The 22,014-nt window shown below is 42.2% G+C and overlaps 1 protein-coding gene across 1 annotated transcript in view; it reads right to left on the bottom strand.

Moving 5' to 3' along the window:
• Positions 1–21,647, bottom strand: part of ldlrad4b (low density lipoprotein receptor class A domain containing 4b) — a 68,705-nt gene extending 47,058 nt beyond the window's left edge. The window contains exon 1 of the mRNA XM_058399217.1: positions 21,474–21,647. The gene's annotated coding sequence lies outside the window, so the exon portion shown is untranslated. The remainder of the gene's footprint in view (positions 1–21,473) is intronic.
• Between the last annotated feature and the right edge of the window lie 367 nt (positions 21,648–22,014).

The raw sequence follows: 22,014 nt of genomic DNA, 5'->3' as shown, positions 1-22,014 counted from the left end.
ACAGAAGAGGAGATGATAAGATGCGAGACAGTGATTCTGAAAACGAGGCGCTTGTGCAAGTCAGAGGAATCTGGCACTTGTTTGTAAAACAGAGTTATTTTTATGAGACTGAGCGACGCACACTGCAGTATCCACCTCGCTGCAGCAGACATCACCGCTTTTCAGTAATACTACCAAGTCTGAGCTGTCCTATAAAAGAAGTCTTGTGAAATTGTATTAAAAAAAAACAAAAACACATACAGTACTACTGCTGTCACTTACAAAAGAGCTCCAACAAGCTGTTATTGAAGGCTAGGTGAACACGCTGCCCGGCCTCACTCAAGCCAAACAGTGATCATGAGGTCTGAACAAGCGACAAGGCTCTAAAAGTCCAGACCTGCTGTTCCCTCACCTCACATGAACCGCAGTAAGTAGCGACGTAGTGAAAACACTCTGCCAGAGCGCTGGAGCAACCTCAGACGACCTGACCTGGCTGAGCCTCGCTCTGAAGAACAGCGCCGCAGCGGCCAAGTCAAACACGGCCATGTTCCCACGCATGCATGGACGAGAGCAGCCTCGCACACTGCCAGCTCTTTAACAACAATTTAGAGGCTATTTCCTGAACAGACCAGAGCCATGCACAAGCATACGACACTGGGGTGCGAGCCCATGACAACTGAGATTCGGCTCCGCTAGTTAATGACGTACGACATGAAACCGTGACGGTGTTATCATTTCATTACAGCATGAATGTTGATGCGTTAGAATGCGATCTGTTTGAACAGATGACGAGGTGAAACAGCTGGACAGACTAAGAGGACTGAAGCGTCACTTCAGCTATCTTGTAGGTAGAACTGAATCAAGCACCACCATCGGCATTGTGGGTAATGCAGGAAACTGAAGTTGACCAAAGTGAAACAGAACACATGAGTCTATTTTTAATTTCCTTCCAAAGTAAATCTTGGACCCCACTAAAGATTAAAATACGCAAATTTAAGAGCGGATATTTCATGGTGTTATGGGGAATGTTTTAAGATTTCCATGTTCATTTTTCTGCTACAACTGAGCCTTCTTTCTGCTGGGAGACACCTGTATTTATGTATATATATTTTCTTTTTCACAAAGCGTGTGGAATGCAATCTGCACTAAATGTCAGCTCAGTATTTTGGTGGAAGTGTTCATTACAGTTCAAAGTCAAATGAGTAAAACAAATTGAATGTGATTGTATTAATCTGTCAGTATATAGTAAATACATTATGAGACTTGCGTGATAAGAATGACTGGAGATTGTTCATCATCAACAAGAGCTACGACTTCTGCTGAGATGAGCAACAGGAACCAACGGTGACCAGAAGTGGGCATGTCCAGTGATGCAACAAAATTGAGAAAAGTTTCTGCAAACACAGAGTGACTTGCTGCATAGAGCACCAGCGGGAGTGAAGACAGTAGAGTGCACGTGATCCATGGCAAAGAGAGCACACTCAAATGATCTGATCCATATGTATACTGCTGAATTTTATATACAAATGCCAAATCTCCCTCCAGAATCTTTTAGCAGCAAGAAAAGTGATTCTAGTTGTGCCTCCCCACTTATAAATGTTCAATTCAATTCAGGTTTATTTGTACAGCGCTTTTAACAATGGACATTATCTCAAAGCATCTTTACAGAACATAAGATACATAAATATCATACAAAACTGTTATCACATATGCAAACAGTTATTGCATATGTAATTACTATGCAAGTTGTCAGATGTAACTAATGGTTGCCAGACATAAAAACAAAAATCACTGTGTGTGTGACGTAGCATAAGATGCACTAGAGAAGCAAAGGAAACAGAAACAGATATAAATGATGTGGAGTTGATTAGGGAAGTGGAAGCTTAGTGGTTAAGGTGTTGGAATACTAATCAGAAGGTTGTGAGTTTGAATCCCAGGCCCACCAAGCTGCCACCGGGCCCTTGAGCATGGCCCTTAAGCCTTAATTGCTCAGTTGTTTAGAAATGAAATAAAATGTATGTTGCTCTGGATAAGGGCATCTGCCAAATGCCAGAAATGTGAAAAAATATAAATAAATATATAAACAAAATAATATTTATAAATTTATATTTATATATTTACATTAAAATATAAATAATATTTATTATATAAAACATAATAAAAATAAAATTTATATTAAAAAAAATCAGTAATATAAATGTATAAATAAATGTGGAGTTGATTAAAATCCTGCACCTCTGAGACTGTAGTTGTGTGTTGCTTCCTGCATCAAAATATTGCCAGATGTGCATTTTTCCTTCAGATTCTGTCAGAAATGATGAGCTGAGCAGTCATTACAGTATTCCAATACCTCTACTTCTATTCAACAGGTACAACATACCTTCTGTGCTTCTAAATAAAAATAACATATGTGGCTATATGTGGTTTACATACTGATAATAGACAGACTGCAGTTAAAAGAGTGAATCGGTTGAAGTGATCCTTTAGGGAAGCAGACAGACGTGCAGTAGATCTACAGAAAATCTCTCTCTCTCTCTACACCTTAATTCTTCTTCTGCTCTTTTAGAAATGCTAAGCACAGAGAAAGCACATCGGCCCCTGTGCCTTAGCAAGTGTACTGAGTAAGATGATTACACTATTCTCTCTCTGAGAGTGTGTGTGTGTGTGCAGGCACGCTGTCATGCTGGATGTGAAATGTGATCTCAGCAGGGGGTCTGTCTGTCTCCTCGTGCTAAAGCTAATGCGGCCGCTGCTGCACCGAGCTGCCTCACCAAGACACACTCCAAATCAATCGCACCAGCCAGCCTGCCAGCCAAGGTGAGACGACGGCTCGCCCGTCAGGGGAGAAAGACAGAAGGGTGGTGAGAGATAGAGCAGGGGGGGGGAGAAGGAGGGAGAAAAGAAAGAAAGAAAGAAAAAAAGAGCGAGACAGAGGCGGGAGGTGCAGAGTGGAGGGGGTGGGATGGGAGTGAGGGATGTCTGAGATGGCAGGAGAAAGGGTAATCTTTGTTTTGCATTGAAAGCAGACGCGGGTCGCTCATTAATCAACGTCAGAGCGGAGCAGCCTCTGAGCTGCCGCTCGACTACAGCTACAGGTTTCTAACAGCATCTGACTATAATAATAATAATAATAATAATAATAACAACGATAAAGTCACAATCAGGAGTAATCTTTGCAGGGAAATCATAGAAATGGCTGTGGACTGCAGCGAACTTCCTGTTCTAACTCGAATGAATCTCCTGGTCACGCAATGCCACTTTCTGACCAGTTATAGAAAGGAAATTGTTTATAAACCGCACTCTCCGGTGTCACTCAGATGAGGATGGCTTCTCTTTCGTGTCTGGTTCCTCTCAAGATTTCTTCTTCATATTTTTTTTCCTCGACACCGTCGCCTCTGGCTTGCTCATTAGGGATATATCTCGATAAATAATCTATCATTTACATATTCCTGTATGGCTGTTTTGTGACTATGTCCATTGTTAAAAGCTTCACACAAATCAAATACAACCGAAGTGAATTAAACTCTGCTTACCTGCCCATCGGTATTTAAAAGCAGAGGTGGAAAAGGACAGCGTACTTTGTTATTATTCTCAAGAACATTTCCCAAGAGATCTCTGCTTGTACTTGAGTTTTTTTCTTTCACTTCAAAAAGAAAAACCTCTACGTTCTACACTGTAAAACTCATGAGTAGGCCTACATCCTCCTCCCAGTGCCTTTAGACATTAATTTGTGGATGTACAAACAGCAGCAGGAGCAGTGACCAGGGTCTGAAACAAGACGTCTCGAGTTATGTAATCAGGGAGACTTTAACTGTGAAATAAACTCCACAGACTGGATCAGTACAAATGTAATACAGGAACATTATTTAATCGTAAATACTGCCAACTTTCCTATTAAGGCTTTTTATCAGAAAATAGAATTTGTGCCGGTTTTGTTGTGTCCAGGTTCAACTCTTAACGTCTTTGTCATGTCCCACTCCACAAAGGTGGGTGATATATGCAGCTCAAATGAAAGCAGACACTCAGTAGGTTTTTCATCAGTATTCCTGATCAGTTTTCACCTAGCCTACTAAAAGTTTGCTTTTTCCCCTTTGACAAATGTTTCTATGTTAAAGTACATGGTGATCTCAGTTTCATTTCTGCTCTCTGTGGCACTGCAAGTTAACCCAAGGCTACCAGACCCCCTACACCACAGCTAGCCATGACCATGAATCCAAGTGACCAGATTTTGTCCATGCTCTCTGGAAGAAATGGCATTCTTTCTCCCGTCAATCACTGTACCTCTAGCCAATCACAAGCATCGGTAAGCTGATGCATGTGGAAGAGGGCGGATAGCGGAACGAGCATGTGTGAAAGCTGTTATATGATAGGGGAGGTGTGAATTTGGGAGAAAATTAGGAAGATATAGAAAGAAAACTATAAATTATTTGTCTATTATTATTTAAAAAATTACATTTTATATAGTGTGATTAAATTAAGATTTTGGCAAAACTTGTAAATTTCAGATTTGACTCAAATTTGCAGATTTCTTCCAAAAGGCAGAGGTATTTCTTACCTTGTTAACCCCCCCCCCCCAACCCAAAAAAAAAAACGAAAATGAAATCACCCAAAGGTGAAAAAAATCTTTGACATTTAGATAATTTCCCTCAAATCGTCACAAATGACCTAATTTCCACGGCGAGGTATCAGTGACCTATCATCACGCAGGCAAATGTGAATAGTAGGCGTTATCATTGCTCTTGAGAACACAATCTTCACTCATTAGTAGTAGTGGATGTTTGCCTGCATTCTTTGGTTCTTTGACAGTGTGCATCATTTATCAGCCTCGCTTTTATGAAAATCAGTGTGTGAGCTGAGGTGGAAGAGTCTTTTGCATTCGATCATTTTCTCTTCCGCTTTCACTTTCGAACTTTAAGCAGATTTAAAATGTGGCTCTTTGGCAGTTAGGTAAAGAATTAAGCTTTAACTCCTGCCAAAATGGAGCTTTAGATGAAATTGTCTATTGGTGTGTTATAGCAGTAATGTTGTAAATGTGCAGCTCAGTCATGCTTAAAAAAAAAAAAAAAAAAGATAAGCCGTGCCTCTCAAACCTGCCTAGTTTAAAAAAAAAAAAAATAATAAAAAATGAAAAAGGCTGGTAAACTGTTTGAATGTGTAGAATTTCTTCTGGGACTGCGTTCGAATGCTCCGAGCCAGTTGCTTGGCAGCGGTGAGAAATTCTTGAGAAGTGCATCTTGTTTGTGCTTTTTTACTTGTTTGTGCTGGTGAGACTGTAGACAAGTTAATGGCATTTTCAAGCATGAGGGGGAAAAAAAAAAGCGTCAATGAAAATCAGTCAGCAAAAAAACGACGCAAGCTTTCATCAGCTAGAGACATGCCTCAGTTACATGAGAACTAATTGGAGTGTAATCTGGACGTAATCAGGACGAGTCAATGAGGTAGTGATGAAGTTAGTTGATTATACCTTTCTAAAATTTCTCAAACGAATGCTATTTTATCCGGCGCAGAACTCTGCAGTCAGACAAGCTGCAAAGCTGGAATTGTGGGAAAAAAACAAAAAAAACAACAACAAAAAAAAAAACCACTGCAGGTTTGGATGTTTTACCTGGCAGCATGGGAGAAATGGGCCAGACAGTTACTGAAGGCAAAAAAAAAAGTTAAAAGTAGGTAAGTCATTTGCACAAGAAAGAGCTGGAGCACAAAAGCCACACGTGAGGCTTTACAGCAGCATACTGGGAGGTTCTGGTTAGATTGCTAGGCTGTCGTGCGATGTGGTATTTGAGGCCACTGTGGTTGTGTGGTGAGGAACAGGTGGGTCAGCAGCAGAGAGCGGAGAAAGCCCGAGAGTCCTGGTGATTTGGTGAGGCGTGACTGACTGTCAGACTGGAGAGAGAACAAAGAACACCAGCAGGAAAATAGGAGAGAGAGAGAATGTGAAGAAGGCACCCTGCCGAGCACAATCCCCTACTTGCAGAGAGAGAAAAATTTTTTTTTTTTACACGCTCTTCATATCCTTCACTTGCTAGGAGACATGCACAAGTGAGCTTCTTTGGGTTCAATGCCAATGACAGCCACTTTCACCCAACCCACATCCAAACAGCAAAAACAACAACAACAAAAAAACCAGAAGGCTACGTTTGTTTCCTGCCAGATATGATGAGCCTCCAACCTCCAGCTTAATGTAATAGTGCTCATTATTACAGACAAATTGTGTGTGTGTGCGTGTGGAGGGGGGTGGGTTGAGTATGAGTGTGTATGTATATTAGTGTTTATGATTGTGTGTGTGTGTGTGTGTGTGTGTGTGTATATACACAAAAGTGTGCATATGAATGTGTTTATGTGTATGAGTGTGTGTATATAAAAAAGTGTGTATGAGTGTTTATGAGTTTGTGTATATAAGTGTGTGTGAGTTTGGATCCATTCCTTTAATAGTCAGCATCCATTTGTGGGCGAGACCGCAGCACAGACGCTCAGAGTTGAACATGTTGTGTAGTAAATGGCCTGCGCCCTGTTTCTGCCTCATGATGACATCAGAAACACTGTTCCAGTCTGCTGCTTCCAGCCGGCACCCTGATTACTCTACTCTTTTCTGCCGACGGTTCGGCTCCGTGTCTCGAACGAATCCGTCGTCAGGTATTTGTCGTGTGGCGAATGCGCAAGGTTCACGCTGCTCACACTCTTGTTGACCCTTCATTCAAGCTCCATTAGGCACGACAATGTGCTCGGAAAGTGGCGTTTCAAAAAAAATAAAAATAAAAATAGATTGCTTATTCAAACTGGGGTTCGGAAGACTTTCTTGAAATGATAGATCTGGTTGGGTTTTCTTACAACCAGTGCAGGAGAAGAAATTCCTGCATCTCTACAACTCAGCAAACAGGGTGTCCATTATATCACAAGTCCAGTTCCTGTCAGTTCTATCAGACTAGACCACAGACACTACAATTTCATACACACAACACGACAAAACACCACAACACAACCCTCTTCCCTCAGCCTGCACCACACCCCACCCCTTCTTTTACATATTTCATATTTGAATAATGAGGTGCGATGAAAGGCTCAGAGATTAAGCTAAATTATTTGGCACATGATCAAATACTAGCAGATTCATTACACATAAAAAAAGGCTTTTTGTGGTTTGTGTCAGGGAGGATCACAGTCCTCCTGAGCGCAACCTATTCTCTCTCTCTCTCTGTCTCTTACACACACAGCTTTTTTCTCTATCTCTCAAATCAGCTGCTAAAGCTCCAGACAAATCAATGAGAAGCTCATCAGGATGCTTCCCCACAGCGTCTAGACGGCCAGACCTTTGCTGCTCGGCAGTCGGTATAGACGAGGTCACCGAGGTGAACACTAACGCACATTACCTCACCAGACAGAGTGACCTTAAAACTGAAGCGCAATTTTAAGTCACCCGGCAGCACTGAAGACCAGCGTATAAGACGTACAAGTCGCTCACTGGCGGCTTTTCTGTCGCAAATGTATACCGTGTGAAAAGGAAGTTGGAAAGTTACAAAGTGGCCGCGGATTTTACAGCCGTTTGCAAAATTCTGTTCACATTCATCCAGAAATGCCTGGCCCAGCAGATGCTTCACAGACTACAGGCAATTTCTCATTCACCCAGACCCATTTTAATCCTGCCTGATCTCACGCACAACAGGGTGAGAACGCTGCTGCATTGCAGCACTCCTGATGCCACATGGCAATTATTATAGCGAGTAGAAAGGTAATAGTTGCTACTGATTAAATTCTCCCTTCTGTCGTCTGCAGCCGGCTAGCCAATAGGCATGACTGCACATGAAGCGAGAACTAGTCAGGATTGTGCTAAGCCCCACAAAGTTGAGGTGTTTACTGTGTCCTCGTGCTAAGATGTTGTCAAAAGCAGGCTGCGCTGCACACTGCGACAGACACAGAGACAGGAGGAGGCAGAGTGCTGCAGTGGCCACATTTCGGACCGAGACCAGGACTACAGACGCAGCTGATGTCATCATGAAGAATGAACACGTTCATAAAAAAAAAAAGGTTAAAAACAACTGATTAGTTTGGGTTCTGTGTAAAAAAAAATGCAAGCACAACGATAACACAAAAAAGTGGGATTTAACTTCACACAGTGCTGTTTATGAGGTCTGTCCATTTTGTGAACCGCTTGCCCTACACAGGTGGCACGGAGCCTGGAGTCTATCCCAGGGGGGACAGGGGACAGTCTGGATGGGGTGCCAACACATCAAAGGACACAATCTCTCATGCTCATGCTCCCATTCCTACACTACGGACTGTTTAGAGATGCCAGTCTGCCTACAAGACATGTCTTAATGATGGTGGAGGAGTCTAGAGTTGATGTTCTTTCGGCTGCTCCCTGTTCGGGGTCGCCACAGCTGATCAGTTGGTCCACATGTTTCGATTTGGCACAGGTTTTACGCCGGATGCCCTTCCTGACGCAACCCTCCCATTTAATCCAGGCTTGGGACCAGCACTAAGAGTTAACTCTTCAGTGACTGGGTTAGCGCCCTGTGCAGGAATCAAACCCGGGCCGTAGCAATGAGAGCACAGGATCCTGCCACTGGACCACCAGGAGGCTTGTGAAGGAAACCCCCTGAAGCACAGGGAAAGCAAACTAGCGGTCTACATATGCTTGATTAAAACGATGCTCACATTATCCAAACTGCCCTCACCTCATTACACCAACTGTAACACCTTCCGCTTTTATTCGCTCTCATTCAGCAACCGCATTATCCTGGTCTTTTCCAGGAACACGGTGCAGGAGGCAGGAATACTCCCTATTTCAATTCAATTCAATTTATTTGTATAGCGCTTTTAACAATGGACATTGTCCCGAAGCAGCTTTACAGAAGTAAAGCTCCCTAGATCCTCATGGCACATCTTTCACACACACTTGTGTTCTCACACCCTTTGGTTCTCACACCTAGGGGCAATTTGTCTAGGGGTGATCAATCCACCTCCTGGCATGGATTTGTGAAGCAGGAGAAAACCAGAGAACCCGGATAAATCCCACACAGACAGGAAATCAAGCACAGAACCATGGAGCTACGAGACTACATCACTGTACTGCGCTTTTACTCTGGACTATCAAATCAGACCTCACTGCTGTGTTCTGCTCTACTCTATTTATTTAGACATGTTCAGGTATTTGACTCTTGTCTCTCCTCTATAAATCACCATTCGGTAGAAATCAGGTGTCAGGGTTGCAGATTTTTGGGTCCACTATATTAACACACAACGCTGTGAATCATGCTTCAGACGATGCTTGACCTGCTCCTTTCAAATCAAACAAACTGCAAATATCCCTGAAATTCAACACCTTCCTCTAGTTTAATGAATTTAAATAGAAAAGCGTCAAATATTTATCATTTTAATGATCTGTATGTTTTACTTAAAGCCTTTAAACCCAGACCCTCAAAGCCTTTATATCTGATCAGTTTGATTTGATCTCTGACCTGCTTGTCCATGTTGAGTGCATGCTGTAATGTGCTGAGGACGTGTCTGTGTCTGCTGATTTTCTCACTCGCTTTTATTCGAACAGGTTTCTCTTGAAAAAGTCAAGTGATCTTGACCTCAGTGAGACCACCTGTAGAAATAAACGAAACTGTTTTGTTCTCAGTGGAAATAGTCTGTAGATGGACAAACCTCTGTTTGGGGAGGTAGGCAGGTCGGGGCCATGTTGAGCAAGAGAAAATGGACAAGACGAGACGAGACGAGACGAGACGAGAGATTGATATACATGTGATGTATTGAGCGTTGAGGACCGGTTTGAAGTGAGCTTTTTGTAGTTATTTCCTCTCCAGATAACACTGCAACTTGTTTTGACTGCAGAGTGATTATTTTTTCCCTTTGATGCTAGCCACTTAAACAGTTATTGAAATGCGCCTCTGAAATTGTGACATGTCTGAAATGAAGAAAACAAATGAGCAGGAAATAATAAGAAATTGGAGACTGGAGATGAAAGCTGTGTTGTGGCTGCTGAACTCGTGTTGCAATACACACTGCACTCTGACAGCAACACTGTCTAGTCTTATCAGTACATATTTGTTAATCAAACTGGTTTGCATGTGGGTTGTAAGGTCTTGAAAAGCTGCAAACAGCTGAAGGAGATGACTTCATTTGTCTGAGTAATCCATCCATCCATCCATGTCCTGTAGCACTTATCCTACACAGGGGTGCAGGAAACCTGGAGGACTTGGGGCACAAGGTGGTAGACAACCTGAGTGGGGTTGCATACCCTTTCACACACTCATTTTTCACACAAACACACACTCTCTCTCTCTCTCTCTCTCTCTCTCTCTCTCTCTCACACACCTAGAGATGCCATTTAGCCTACAACACATGTCTATGGTACAGGGAAGAAACCAGAAGAAACCCTGGCGGAGGTGCGACATGCCAACGTGTGTAATGTTTAATGCAATTTTTATAAATGAAAGGTGCCTCACAGTTTAGTCTGACCTGATATAATATATATATATATATATGTCTTAATACTGAATGATCCTGCTTACAGTCATCAGTTTCAGCAAATAAACAAATAATAAAATATCTTTTTTTTGTAGCTCTGCAGAGCATATAGTAGACTAGCAGAAAAAAAAGAGAGCGACTCACTAGCTAAGGGAGAGTTCGCAAATGCAGCGTTTAACCTGTTTGTGTGGAACGCTGGAGTGTTTTCCCTCTGCTGCACTTGGTTTATGTTCATGAGAACGCAGAGATCGTACTCGGGTGTGGACTAAAACAACCGGTCTGAGAGCGTCTGAGCGAGTCTCACCGAACTCGTGTTAAAGACTGATTTATCCAGCTTTTCAATAACGTCATAAAACGTACGACTCTGCGTGGACTGAAGGTGAATTTGTGATGAGACTACAGATCAGTCTAGAGGCAATCTACTTAAAAGCGGTCAAGAGCTAGAAACTGGACTACACTGAGCAAAAAAAAATGACTTCATCCACATGTTCCATGTGATTGATCTGAGTAACATTAGCACAATTAGTTTTTGTACAGCCAGCATGATTCGAGGGTGTACTTTCAAACGGCTGAATGAAATCAAACCCCTGACGCTGGTGTTTTCACAACGAGCACCAACATCCTGGCGAGATTTCACAATGAAACTGGTGTATGTTACTATAGGAATTCATCACACTCTCTCTACATCACACAGTCGTCATTACAAACTTCCTTCAATTAAGTTTAATACAATCAATCTAACCCTTACTCGAACCTTTTATCATTTTAACCAAACTATACCTAATTTTTTTCTTTAAATCTAACTGACCACATGTTCCTTTTCCCCCCAAATGTACAGACATGCAGTGGGTGCGTTTACTAAACACCAAGAACCACAACAAAACCTTTACAAAGTTGCTTTTTACAGCAAATCTACATTTAAAGGGCTACCTGAAAATAAAAGACATGCATTGCTTAGGTTGTACTATACAAGCTATCTGGATTTAAAAAAAAAAAAATCTGTAAAATGAATGTTATTAGTGAAATTTGGAGCGGTCACCAAACATCCAAACATGTAAAATAATACAAGAGAAAAAAGAAAGAAAGAAACCCAGATCGTTCTGGAAACAAGGATGTGGGTTGAAGATGTACTTTAAGTTAAATCTGTATTACTTGGTCTGCTGAGCGGTCAGATAAAACCTCTGCAGGTAACAGGTGGTTATTTAACATACACTTTGCTGTTTGGCCCGCTGATATGACCCCTTCTGTGCAAAACAATGGAGTTTGTATCACTGGAAGACCTTACATGCATCTCACACTCCAAAACTGGAAGAATCTGGAAACATTTAAAACAACTTGATCCTGGTGTGGCAGAGATAATGTTGCTTGGATTTCAGTGACTGTTGTTCCTTTTTTCTTTTCCATGTATCTATAGATAAATGAATTGTTTTTGTTGTTGGTCATTTGGTCAAAACCCAGTAGTATTTAAACACACACACACACACACACACAGAGATTACATAAATGTAGAATTTAAGACCAAACTTTTCTAGGACTTGCCTCTTGGCTTGGGATGCACGCAGTTTCCAAATGGCATCTAATGATGATGATGATGATGATGATGTTGATATGCGGCAAAATCCTACAGACTATTATGAGGAAAGTCATCTGAACTTTTTGACACGAGGAACATTGAGAAGCGCATATTAAAGGCCAGCGGTGTTTAACTGATGTGAAATGGTAACGCTTATTAGATAATGAATTACTCTCATAAGCGAGAGACCATCTCAACCATTCCGAATATTCATGATTCTATTTAAATATTACAGAAAGTCTGAAATCATTAGAATAGTAAATGAGATGTTTTTTAAATGCGTATCCTTACCACTAATCACAAAAGCCTGCATCATAGCTCAGCATTTCCATTATTAGTACCACTGATTACACAGAAAGCCCAGGCTGGTAGCTAGGAATGAGGAAAAAACCACAATGCAACGTCGCTTTACAGGAATTAGAGCTTTTACAGGAACGTTTCCATCTGACACAAAGCTACCAGGCAGAAGCTGATTACTTTCCTATAACTGCATGCAGTGGAGTGATTTATTCCACAGCAACTCTTAATGTATACTACAGCAGCTATAAACTCCTCACCAACTTCTCATTTTTCTTCTAATAAATAACACAAAAAAACTCAGCTTGTTAAGTTACCAGAAAGGTTCTCTTTCTCGAAATCTCTCCTGTGGTAGAAAATATACATTTACAAGACGCTGACACTTAAAAAAACGTCTCCATATCAACAACGCTCTGTCTATCATGAAGCGTCCGCCATGTAAGACCCTGTGTAACTCTACACTGTAAAACATGCCGGTCTCACTAGGCCATGTGAACTGATTTCTTCTCTTTAACTCCACTTGTCATAGGTTTTGGACACTGAACGCATCAAAAAAGAAACAAAGGAATTCATAGTCTTGACTGCTTGCGAGTTAAAACAAAAATTTATCCTCACGGCTGAGCTTCCTCACATTTTCCATGTCACAGGTGAACTTCTAGTTCTTTCGTGTTCAAGTGCTTCAAATGTCTATCCGGTGCAGAAATGAGAACATGTTAGAAGAAGAGTAAGAATGAACTCCAGCCGGCTCTACTGTCTGAGTCGTGCTGTTATAGAACATTAACTGCATTTCTACCTTGTTTTGTTGTACAATGATTAGCACTGAATTTCTTCATCATGTCGCACTTCAGTGTTGCTTAATGCCTTATATGAAAATACACTATAGAAAATAGAAGAATGTCACTCAGAAGACTTTAACTCTCTGTAGTTTTCATAAGTATTTCACAAAAAAAAGTTACCCCCCCCCAAAAAAATATTAGTTTTCTTTTTCTCACAAATGTTTCTTTCTTCAAAGTAAACGTCGATATCAAACCCATTTCTTCTCTCCAAGATGCCCCAAGTGTTTTATCCTAATCATCTACAATTTGAAGCTGTTACATTCAACCACTAAAATTCCGTGTAAGGTTTTTCCCCAACAGAGGTAAAAACATCTCCCACTGAAAGCCAACAGAGTCCTGACTATTTTTATATCAGACATGCAGCGATTAAATAATTCATTTGTTTATGAATGTCTGATAAGTCGACGCCCATTTCGCCAGCAGAAGGGAACGCTGGTGTGCTGGTACAAAGGGTTAATCTACCTTCGGACCAATCAGATTTGAGATTTCAGTATTGCAGTGGTATAAATGGTTATGGAATAAAATACTACAAGATGTAACTGAAAAATTGTAGAGACTTGCGGGGTGGACCCGGGCCCGTCTGTACGTACGGAGCTAACGTGTCGGACAGGATGTTCATTAACACAGAAACATACGATGCTGTAATCCTGTACAGTTCAGAGCAAGCATGCAGTCTAAGGGTGCCTCGGCTCCAATGCTGCCAGGATTAGGATTAGAACCCTGTTCAGGGCCCAGTGAGTCTCCATCTGTCAGCGTATGAAGGAGCAGGAATAGGGGCCTTATCCCTACACGGCCATATGGGCTGCCTCTCTCAGTCGCTATGACGATCAGCAGATAAGAGAAGACCTAGAAGCTTAAGATCTTGTGTTTCACACTGTTACACCAGCTTCAAGTTTAATTATCAACTTAGACACAACTGCTAACACACCAACACACACCCAGCCTCCTAAAGGTGCAGACACCAACTTCATATCCACTTTGCATAGTTTCCACTTCAGCTTGCGTTTGTATTCTTTGAAAGCATCAGAGCTTTCATTCCCCCGATTCTAACCGAACTCACAAAATCTGCAATGTCAGTATCTGAGTGTGGGTTCGGGCAGTCGGGTAATAAAGAGGCGAGTTGTACCGCGAGGCCTCTCGCAGATTCCCCCTGACATTTTCTGCACCCAAGGTGTGATGACATTCCAGGCAAGGAGACAGGCGGCTTGGCATATGATGTCAGACAGACAGACGGATCTCTGTGAGACAGGAAGCTCCTCCCTATTAGCAGCGAGTGTTCCGGTCGGGAGTGGGCAGTCGTCTCAGCAGAGCACCCACTCATGCCAAGTGCATAGACGGGAAGCTAATCTGCACTATGGGCTGTGTCTCAAATATCAAGCCGTCAACATAAGGCTCAATATAATCACAACCTCCCCCCCCCCCAAAAAAAAGCTTTTCTTTTGTAAAATTGCTAGAGAGTCCCACAAGGTAGCTGAGCCATAAACCCTATCATGCTTATCTATTCAGTCATCTGCCACCGCAGACTAAACAACCAACAGCTGTGGACAGACAGGTAGCGTGTGTGAGCATGCAAAGAGAATTTGAATCAGAAGTCAAACACGCGACAGTGACTCATTCAGCCACGAAGTCTTTTATGGCACGTTTTATGGAGACAGTGACGGTGATGTGCAGCTAACCTTTGAGTCTGTTCACCCCCCAGCAGATCGATCATATTTCTGACACCGCGCTCCACGTGCCATCACAGTACACTGTTACACTTGGCTCAGGGCCACGCTCGTATCAGTCAGATGCCACCACAAAAAAGGCACCTTAACCTGGCGGTGCATGATCATCTCCTCACGGCAACACACTCCTACTCCTCTCTGTCTGTCTGTCTGGGGAGTGTTTTCTTTACGGAAAAAACCCAGTGATCTCTCTGTTCAGAGGAAAGGAGCTAATGCCTGTGATAAAAAAGTGTTACTCATTTTCGCTGAAATGTCATGATCATAGCAAAACATGAGACAAGACGAAAACAGAGCTGTAGATGAATGGAGAGTAATAGATTTGAACTCGCTTTTTACAGAAAGAAGATGTCTTTGTATGTCACCACAAGCTTACTAGTTAAGTATTTAGAAAATACTACAAATTCTGGCAAAAATGCAGACAAAAAATGTTGGGTAACAGACACCAAGAAAAAATTACAGACTGAATAACGTGTAAATACAGTCACAAATGAATAAATGAATGAATGAATAACAGTAGTATGTGTAGAGATTGATTATTGGAGGAAAAAGGCGCCCAGGGATTGATTATTGGAGGAAAAAGGCGCCCAGGGATTGATTATTGGAGGAAAAAGGCGCCCAGGGATTGATTATTGGAGGAAAAAGGCGCCCGGGGATTGATTATTGGAGGAAAATGGCGCCCGGGGATGGTTTATTGGAGGAAAATGGCGCCCGGGGATGGTTTATTGGAGGAAAATGGCGACCGGGGATGGTTTATTGGAGGAAAATGGCGACCGGGGATGGTTTATTGGAGGAAAATGGCGACCGGGGATGGTTTATTGGAGGAAAATGGCGACCGGGGATGGTTTATTGGAGGAAAATGGCGACCGGGGATGGTTTATTGGAGGAAAATGGCGACCGGGGATTGTTTATTGGAGGAAGATGGTGACCCAGGACTGTTTATTGGGGGAAAATGGTGACCCGGGACTGTTTATTGGGAAAAACTGTGATCAGGTAAAATGGTGATATATTAGTTCTAAAAGAAGCAGCAGCAGCGATGTGAGCTGGAGAGCTGTGCTGGGAGCAGGACAGTCACTAGCATCTGCTCAAAAACTATTTTTCAAAATAAAGTCACTGGAGTTGGTGTAAAATGCCACCAAACCTAGTTCCAAAATGAAACTGGCAACATTGCAACAAGCAGCGCCTCAACATAGCAAACCAGATGCAATGCACTCTAATACATTCATGAATACATATCTTATGTAAGAAGGAACTTGTATAATAAGGTGTATGCAGTGGTATGTTTTGTCTGTTTATAAAGTCGGCGTTGTGTTATTACAGCTTGTGCAGTGAGGCACTGCAACTTGCCAGTCATACATAAGAAGTCATCGTGCACTTGTACCTAATGAAGTCCAGGTGGAACAAGACCTAATCAGGTCACCTTTAAAAAGCCCTGATTTCCAAGCTTAGGTCACTGCTGGGGAAAAAAAGGCCACACTTATTCAGCTTCCTGTGCATTCCATAGTGCCTCAAACGTCATCCCAGCGGCACTGGAACGCCGCAGATGGAAATGACGCACGGCGACACTGCTAGTCACTCTGGACTACTTAAGCATTCACACCATTGTGTCCTAAATGCAGCCAGACAGATGAGCATTCAAGATCGGGTGGCCTGCTCTTGACCTTTAACCCCACAGAGCAGCTCGGGAGACAATGTGTGTGAAATCCCACAAGGTTTTAAGAGGCTGTAAGAAGCATGCACACAATATACTGCAGCACAAGCGTTAACGTTCAAATGTATTACTGCTGTCCTGTTGGAGTGTAGTTTTGTTTTCATTGTTGCTATATTCATGAGGTCCACCCGCCCATCAGTTACAAGCTCTGCAGCTGGCTGCACCAGTTCAACATGAGTCATGATGTAAAACTAGTCCTAAACATTTGTGCGAGTTTAACACTAATGCTAAATCATCACTTGTATTGTCATCAAACCTTTGTTGTACAATTTCACCATCAGCAGAAGGAAACACAATCCAACACAAACAGGAACCACGATCGAGACACAGCGAGGCGGTTAACACGGATTTCCTCAGCATCACATTCACTTCCAGTAAAGTCTGTGTGCTTTAGAAACTCCATGCCTTACGCTGAAGCCCTGACTCAAACCATAGCACTGAAAGGTGTGTTTACTGTCATGTATTTGCACTTTATTGTACTGTCCATGATGTATACCAGCAATATAGAGCAATGACAAACACCTGCTTGACTTGGCTTGCCGGATAAAGTGACCACAAAACGTAATCTGCACTTCGATACACTGAACAAAGTGGAACATTACAGCGTTAGTGTTTAAAATATTTTGTGACGCAGCATGCCAATGATATCAGCTTGACCTAAGCCATTTTGCACTATTACGTAAGCATCGGTTACACGGCCTGATATAAATAAAACTGACTTGTAGTCGATCGCTTACGTTATGTGATCTGATACCCGGGAGCAATGCTGAGCGGACACCAGTGCAAGAAAATAAATAAAGAAAAGAAAAATAAAGAAAAAGAAAAGAAAAAAAAAAATGGTGGATTTGATATGAGAGGGGAAAAACGAGAACAAGCTGATCCGCTAACAAAAGACTATTTTTTTTTGGACCTGGAAATATTTAGACACATTTACAGAAACACAGCTATATTTTTATTTCTTTCTTTATTTAAGTTGTATTGTCTATTACAATTAGATCAGCGTATGACTGTGGTGTGAGAGAGTTCAACCTGAATACACAAAGCTGTGGTTTGAAGTCAGCTGCTTATTCGTTCTCTGCATTTCTTTTTTAAGTGAGGTGCTTCCAATGTAAAAATCCAAATTTAAAAGCTTAGCTGTTATAAAGGGAAAATGGCATTATGGGTATTGAATAGGAGGAGAAAAAAAGAAAAAGGTGTCATGTCTCCGGGTGTCATGTCTCCGGGTGTCAGTGTATTGTGTCACTGAGCACAAAAACAGTAAGTGAACTGAAATATTATTTAAGTGTTTTGTTTAATTTTGTTTAGGAGTAGAATGATTTGTTTGAGTAGAACACTGTTTTAAGGCAATGCTATGCCTCTTAGTACAACATAAACTCTCTATTTGTTTGTTTACTTGTTAGCTCATGTGGTTAATGCTCTGGGCCGTTGACCAGTTCAAGCCCCAGCACCACCAAGCTGCCACCATTGGTCCCTTGAGCATGGCCCCTAACCCACCCTGCATCACCTGTGCTCTAAACCCCAACCCCAGGGCTGGGATATGAAGAAAGAATTTCACTGTGCAGTAATGTATGTGTGACATCACGTCATCAATTTCATTACAAGCTCAAGGTAGGCAAAAGAGAAGATTCAGTAAATTCAGTACTGTATTACAACTGCAAAATCTTACAACTGTCCAACAGCCGCAGATACACAAGATCCTTCACCTTAACTAACATTCAGCGAGAATATACTTTTTCTTTTTTTGCCTAGATGTTTTGAAAGATTTCTAAACTTGTATTTTCTGAGTAAAAGTGCAGGACAGTATATTAGTCATTCTTGTTTTACAGGAATCGCATGTCTGAGGTTTTTCAGAGTTCAGTCTGAAAGCATGTGTAAGTCCTGAGCGTCTAATACACTGTGATTGTGTCTGGATTCAAAGGGGAAATGGAGGAAGTGTCTTTAATTTAGAACAGGGTTGATTTTTGCCTAGTTTGTGATGGAAGCACTTAACATATTCTGTTTAGCCCATTTATTTATTTACTTTTTTTGAGATGTTTGAGGTTGAGATCTGGTGAGTGTAAACTCAAACCTAGTGTCTATTATGTTGTATTTACTGTTGAAACCTAATTCTGAGCAGCAAAACACCTAAACAACCATCAGCAAACAAACAATTACACCCAATTATGAAACTGCAGTGACTCCTTTCCCCGTGTAGAGCGCAGTGCCATAACTAAGCATTTCGCTGTAAAGCCACCCCAAAAAAAAGCACTAACAGCGTCTCTCTCCCTACGGAAATGCGCAGCCTGAATAAACTGTGTTTCAAAATCTCTCCGAAGGCTTCCCTTAGGTGTTATTTCGTAACGACTCCTCCGACAAGCTGTCTCGACATGCAAATTAAACAAAGCATCCCAACCATTCAAACTATTCAGACTGTAGGTAAACTTCAGAGCTGATATAAGCAGACGGCAGGTGGTGTAGTACATGCACCTCAGGCCAAAGCGGCAGCTTGTAAAAGGAGAGCACTGTTCCGTTCTGTCTGGCAGTAGCCGACATGTCCATGTCTGTGCAGCACAAGTAGGCCAGTGCCTGCAGTGCACAGGAAAGGGCACAGCGAGTGTGTCTGCAGCCATGGAGAACTCTGGTCACGACAGCCCCAGGCAATGCACTCAGTCCAAGTTTGGAGAGAGTGAGCTGGCAGACTTCCACACCACTCTCTACACACACACACACACACACACACACACACACACTAGACTCACACTGAGCCTCAGATATGCAGTGCAGTCAGAGAGAGAGAGAGAGAGAGAGAGAGAGAGAGAGAGAGAGAGAGAGAGAGACTAAATGCAGTAATGAGAGGACAGTTGAAGGCTTCAGACATTATGTGGCTGCATGAGAGCCAAGAGTCAGACAGAAGGGCTGTGTGCTCAAAATTGTAAAGCACTTTCAGCTGGCAATTCTACATAAAAATGATATAAAAAGAAAAAAAAATCTGTTAACCCGTGAAAATGTCAAACAATTCATTCATTCATTCATTCAAGAGACTGCATTCGCAGGAAACTATTTTTTCACACTCTCAATCCAATCACCTCTCAAAGCTGACAGACAAAAATATCCAGGTTGCAGACGTGTGAATAGAAACCTAGTGCTTTATTAGCTATTAGGTTTGGGTGTGAGTGAAGGTGCATTTGTCTACATTGCGTGTGTGTGGTTGAAGCACTGCAGTGCAGTTTCACATATTCATGGCATTAACACACCTTACTGAGCTGCTCATTCAGTGCTGTAGCCTGGGGCAGTGTTTCCTGCTCCTCCAGTGCCCCTGCAATGCATGTTTAAGCGCTGTTTGAACGCTCAGAGGGATTAGGAATTAGCTGATGAGTTTGTTCAAGTGTGTTGGAGCAGTGAAAACACAAAACACAGTATCGGGAAACACGCACACACAGACACACAAACACAACCCTCAGGCGACACGGTTGGAACGGGAAACAGTTGTCTCGAACAAAAAAAAAAAACACAGCACTAATATACCTACTTAAACTATATTGCCAAAAGTTTTGGGACACCTGCCTTTACATGCACATGAACTTAATATGGAGTTGGCCCGTCCTTTACAGCTATAACAGCTTCAACTCTTCTGGGAAGACATTCCACAAGGTTTAGGAGTGTGTTCATGAGAATAAAAGCACATTTGAGAGGTCAGGCACTGATGTTGGAGGAGAAGGTCAGGCTCACAGTCTCCACTCTAATTCATCCCAAAGGTGTTCTATCAGGTTGAGGTCAGGACTCTGTCAAGTTCCTCCACACCAAACTCACTCATCCATGTCTTTATGGACCTTGCTTTGTGCACTGGTGTGCAGTCATGTTGGAACAGGAAGGGGTCATCCCCAAACTGTTCACACAAAGGATGAAATTGTCCGAAATGTCTTGGTATGCTGAAGCATTAAGAGTTCCTTTCACTGGAACTAAGGGGCCATGATTTGGAGGGGTGTCCCAAAACTTTTGCCAGTATAGTGTAGAAGATCTATTGAGCCAGAGACTTCACTCTCTGCTCCCAGCACTGAAACAGCTACATTTTTCTGCAGGACTGACGAGATGTATATAAGAACAAGTTCAAGTTCAAGTTCAAGTTCAAGCTGAAGCTCAAGCTCAAACAACCATCACATGCTGTCTAGTAACTCACCAAACTAGTACTCATCACTAAGAGCTCGGTCTCCTTGACAAGTTATGTATTTTTAGCAGGAGAAAAAAAAATAAGAAAAAGGAGCAGGCTAGTTTAGGCAAGCTTAGCCAAATTTAGCTAGCACAGTCTACTGGAACTTACTTCAATATAGCGACATTTTGGGGTTTGGTAACATTAGCACATTTCACCAGGAAAAAAAAAAAAACAAGGTGCTGGAGGAGTGTGACAAGCGGAAAGCTTAAATAAAAACTGTCTCAGACTTGTTAAAGATGTCAGAGATTCATTGAACTTTAAGATTAGCTGGCTAGTTAAAGCTTTCTTCTGGCACGGTATTATGCAAGAGAGCTAGCTAACATTTACAAAGCTGAGGAAAAGAACTGAAGACGGCTTGCTAAAGCTTAGCTACGCGTCCTGACGGAGAGACGGAAAGAGAGAGAGAGAGAGAGAGAGAGACAGACAGACAGACAGACAGACGGACGGAGAGAGGGAGAGAGAGACAGACAGACAGACAGCTGCCGGACGGTGTCTAGACTGAACATATCGGTAGCGCTTAGCATTCCGACTGTCTAACGGTTAGGTCCAACTTTTCCAGCGTCGTAACACATTCACATCGCTGAGCGTTAAGACGCGCCACAGAAACAACCGACAATGAAAGTGCAGATGCTCTTAAATAATAATAATAATAATAATAATAATAATAATAACACAATAGAGAGGAACGTCGCGCACTTACCTCTTTATCAAGACACATCGCGTGCGGAAAGAGATGTGTGCGCGTGCGAGTGAGTGAGTGAGCGAGCGAGCGAGCGAGTGAGCGCGCGAGCGAGTGAGTGCGCGCGCGCCGGTGGCTCGTGTTGATCCGCTGCTGATGACCTGATTTGAGTGCAGCCGCTCCGCACAGCGCCGGAGAGAAACAGCGGGCACCGCGCCATGAGCCACAGCCATGCGCACTGCCCACAGCGCTTCACAGTAAAAGTCCCCCCCCCCTCCACAATGCCGCGCCTTCACAGACAGGATTTATCTCAAACGCTACAGTTCGTGGGATTTTTTAAAATACTTATGATGTGATAAAAATGGGAATACTATATTATTGGATATCTGACGCTTATAGACGGGACAAAAGTCAGTAACAGTGTAAAAATAATAATAAAAGGAAACACACGATGTCTTGTATCCTTGTTAATCACGGTTCATTTTTCTTTTTAGATACGATTAATAAATTATAGACTAGGTATCTATTCATTTTTTTTGTTTTTGTCAATTACTTCAATGAA

This window comes from Hemibagrus wyckioides, linkage group LG01 (assembly GCF_019097595.1).
Source record: "Hemibagrus wyckioides isolate EC202008001 linkage group LG01, SWU_Hwy_1.0, whole genome shotgun sequence".
In the NCBI taxonomy this organism is placed as follows: domain Eukaryota; kingdom Metazoa; phylum Chordata; class Actinopteri; order Siluriformes; family Bagridae; genus Hemibagrus; species Hemibagrus wyckioides.
Note: the sequence above shows the minus strand (reverse complement) of the source record. Positions and strands in the feature narration are given on the sequence as shown.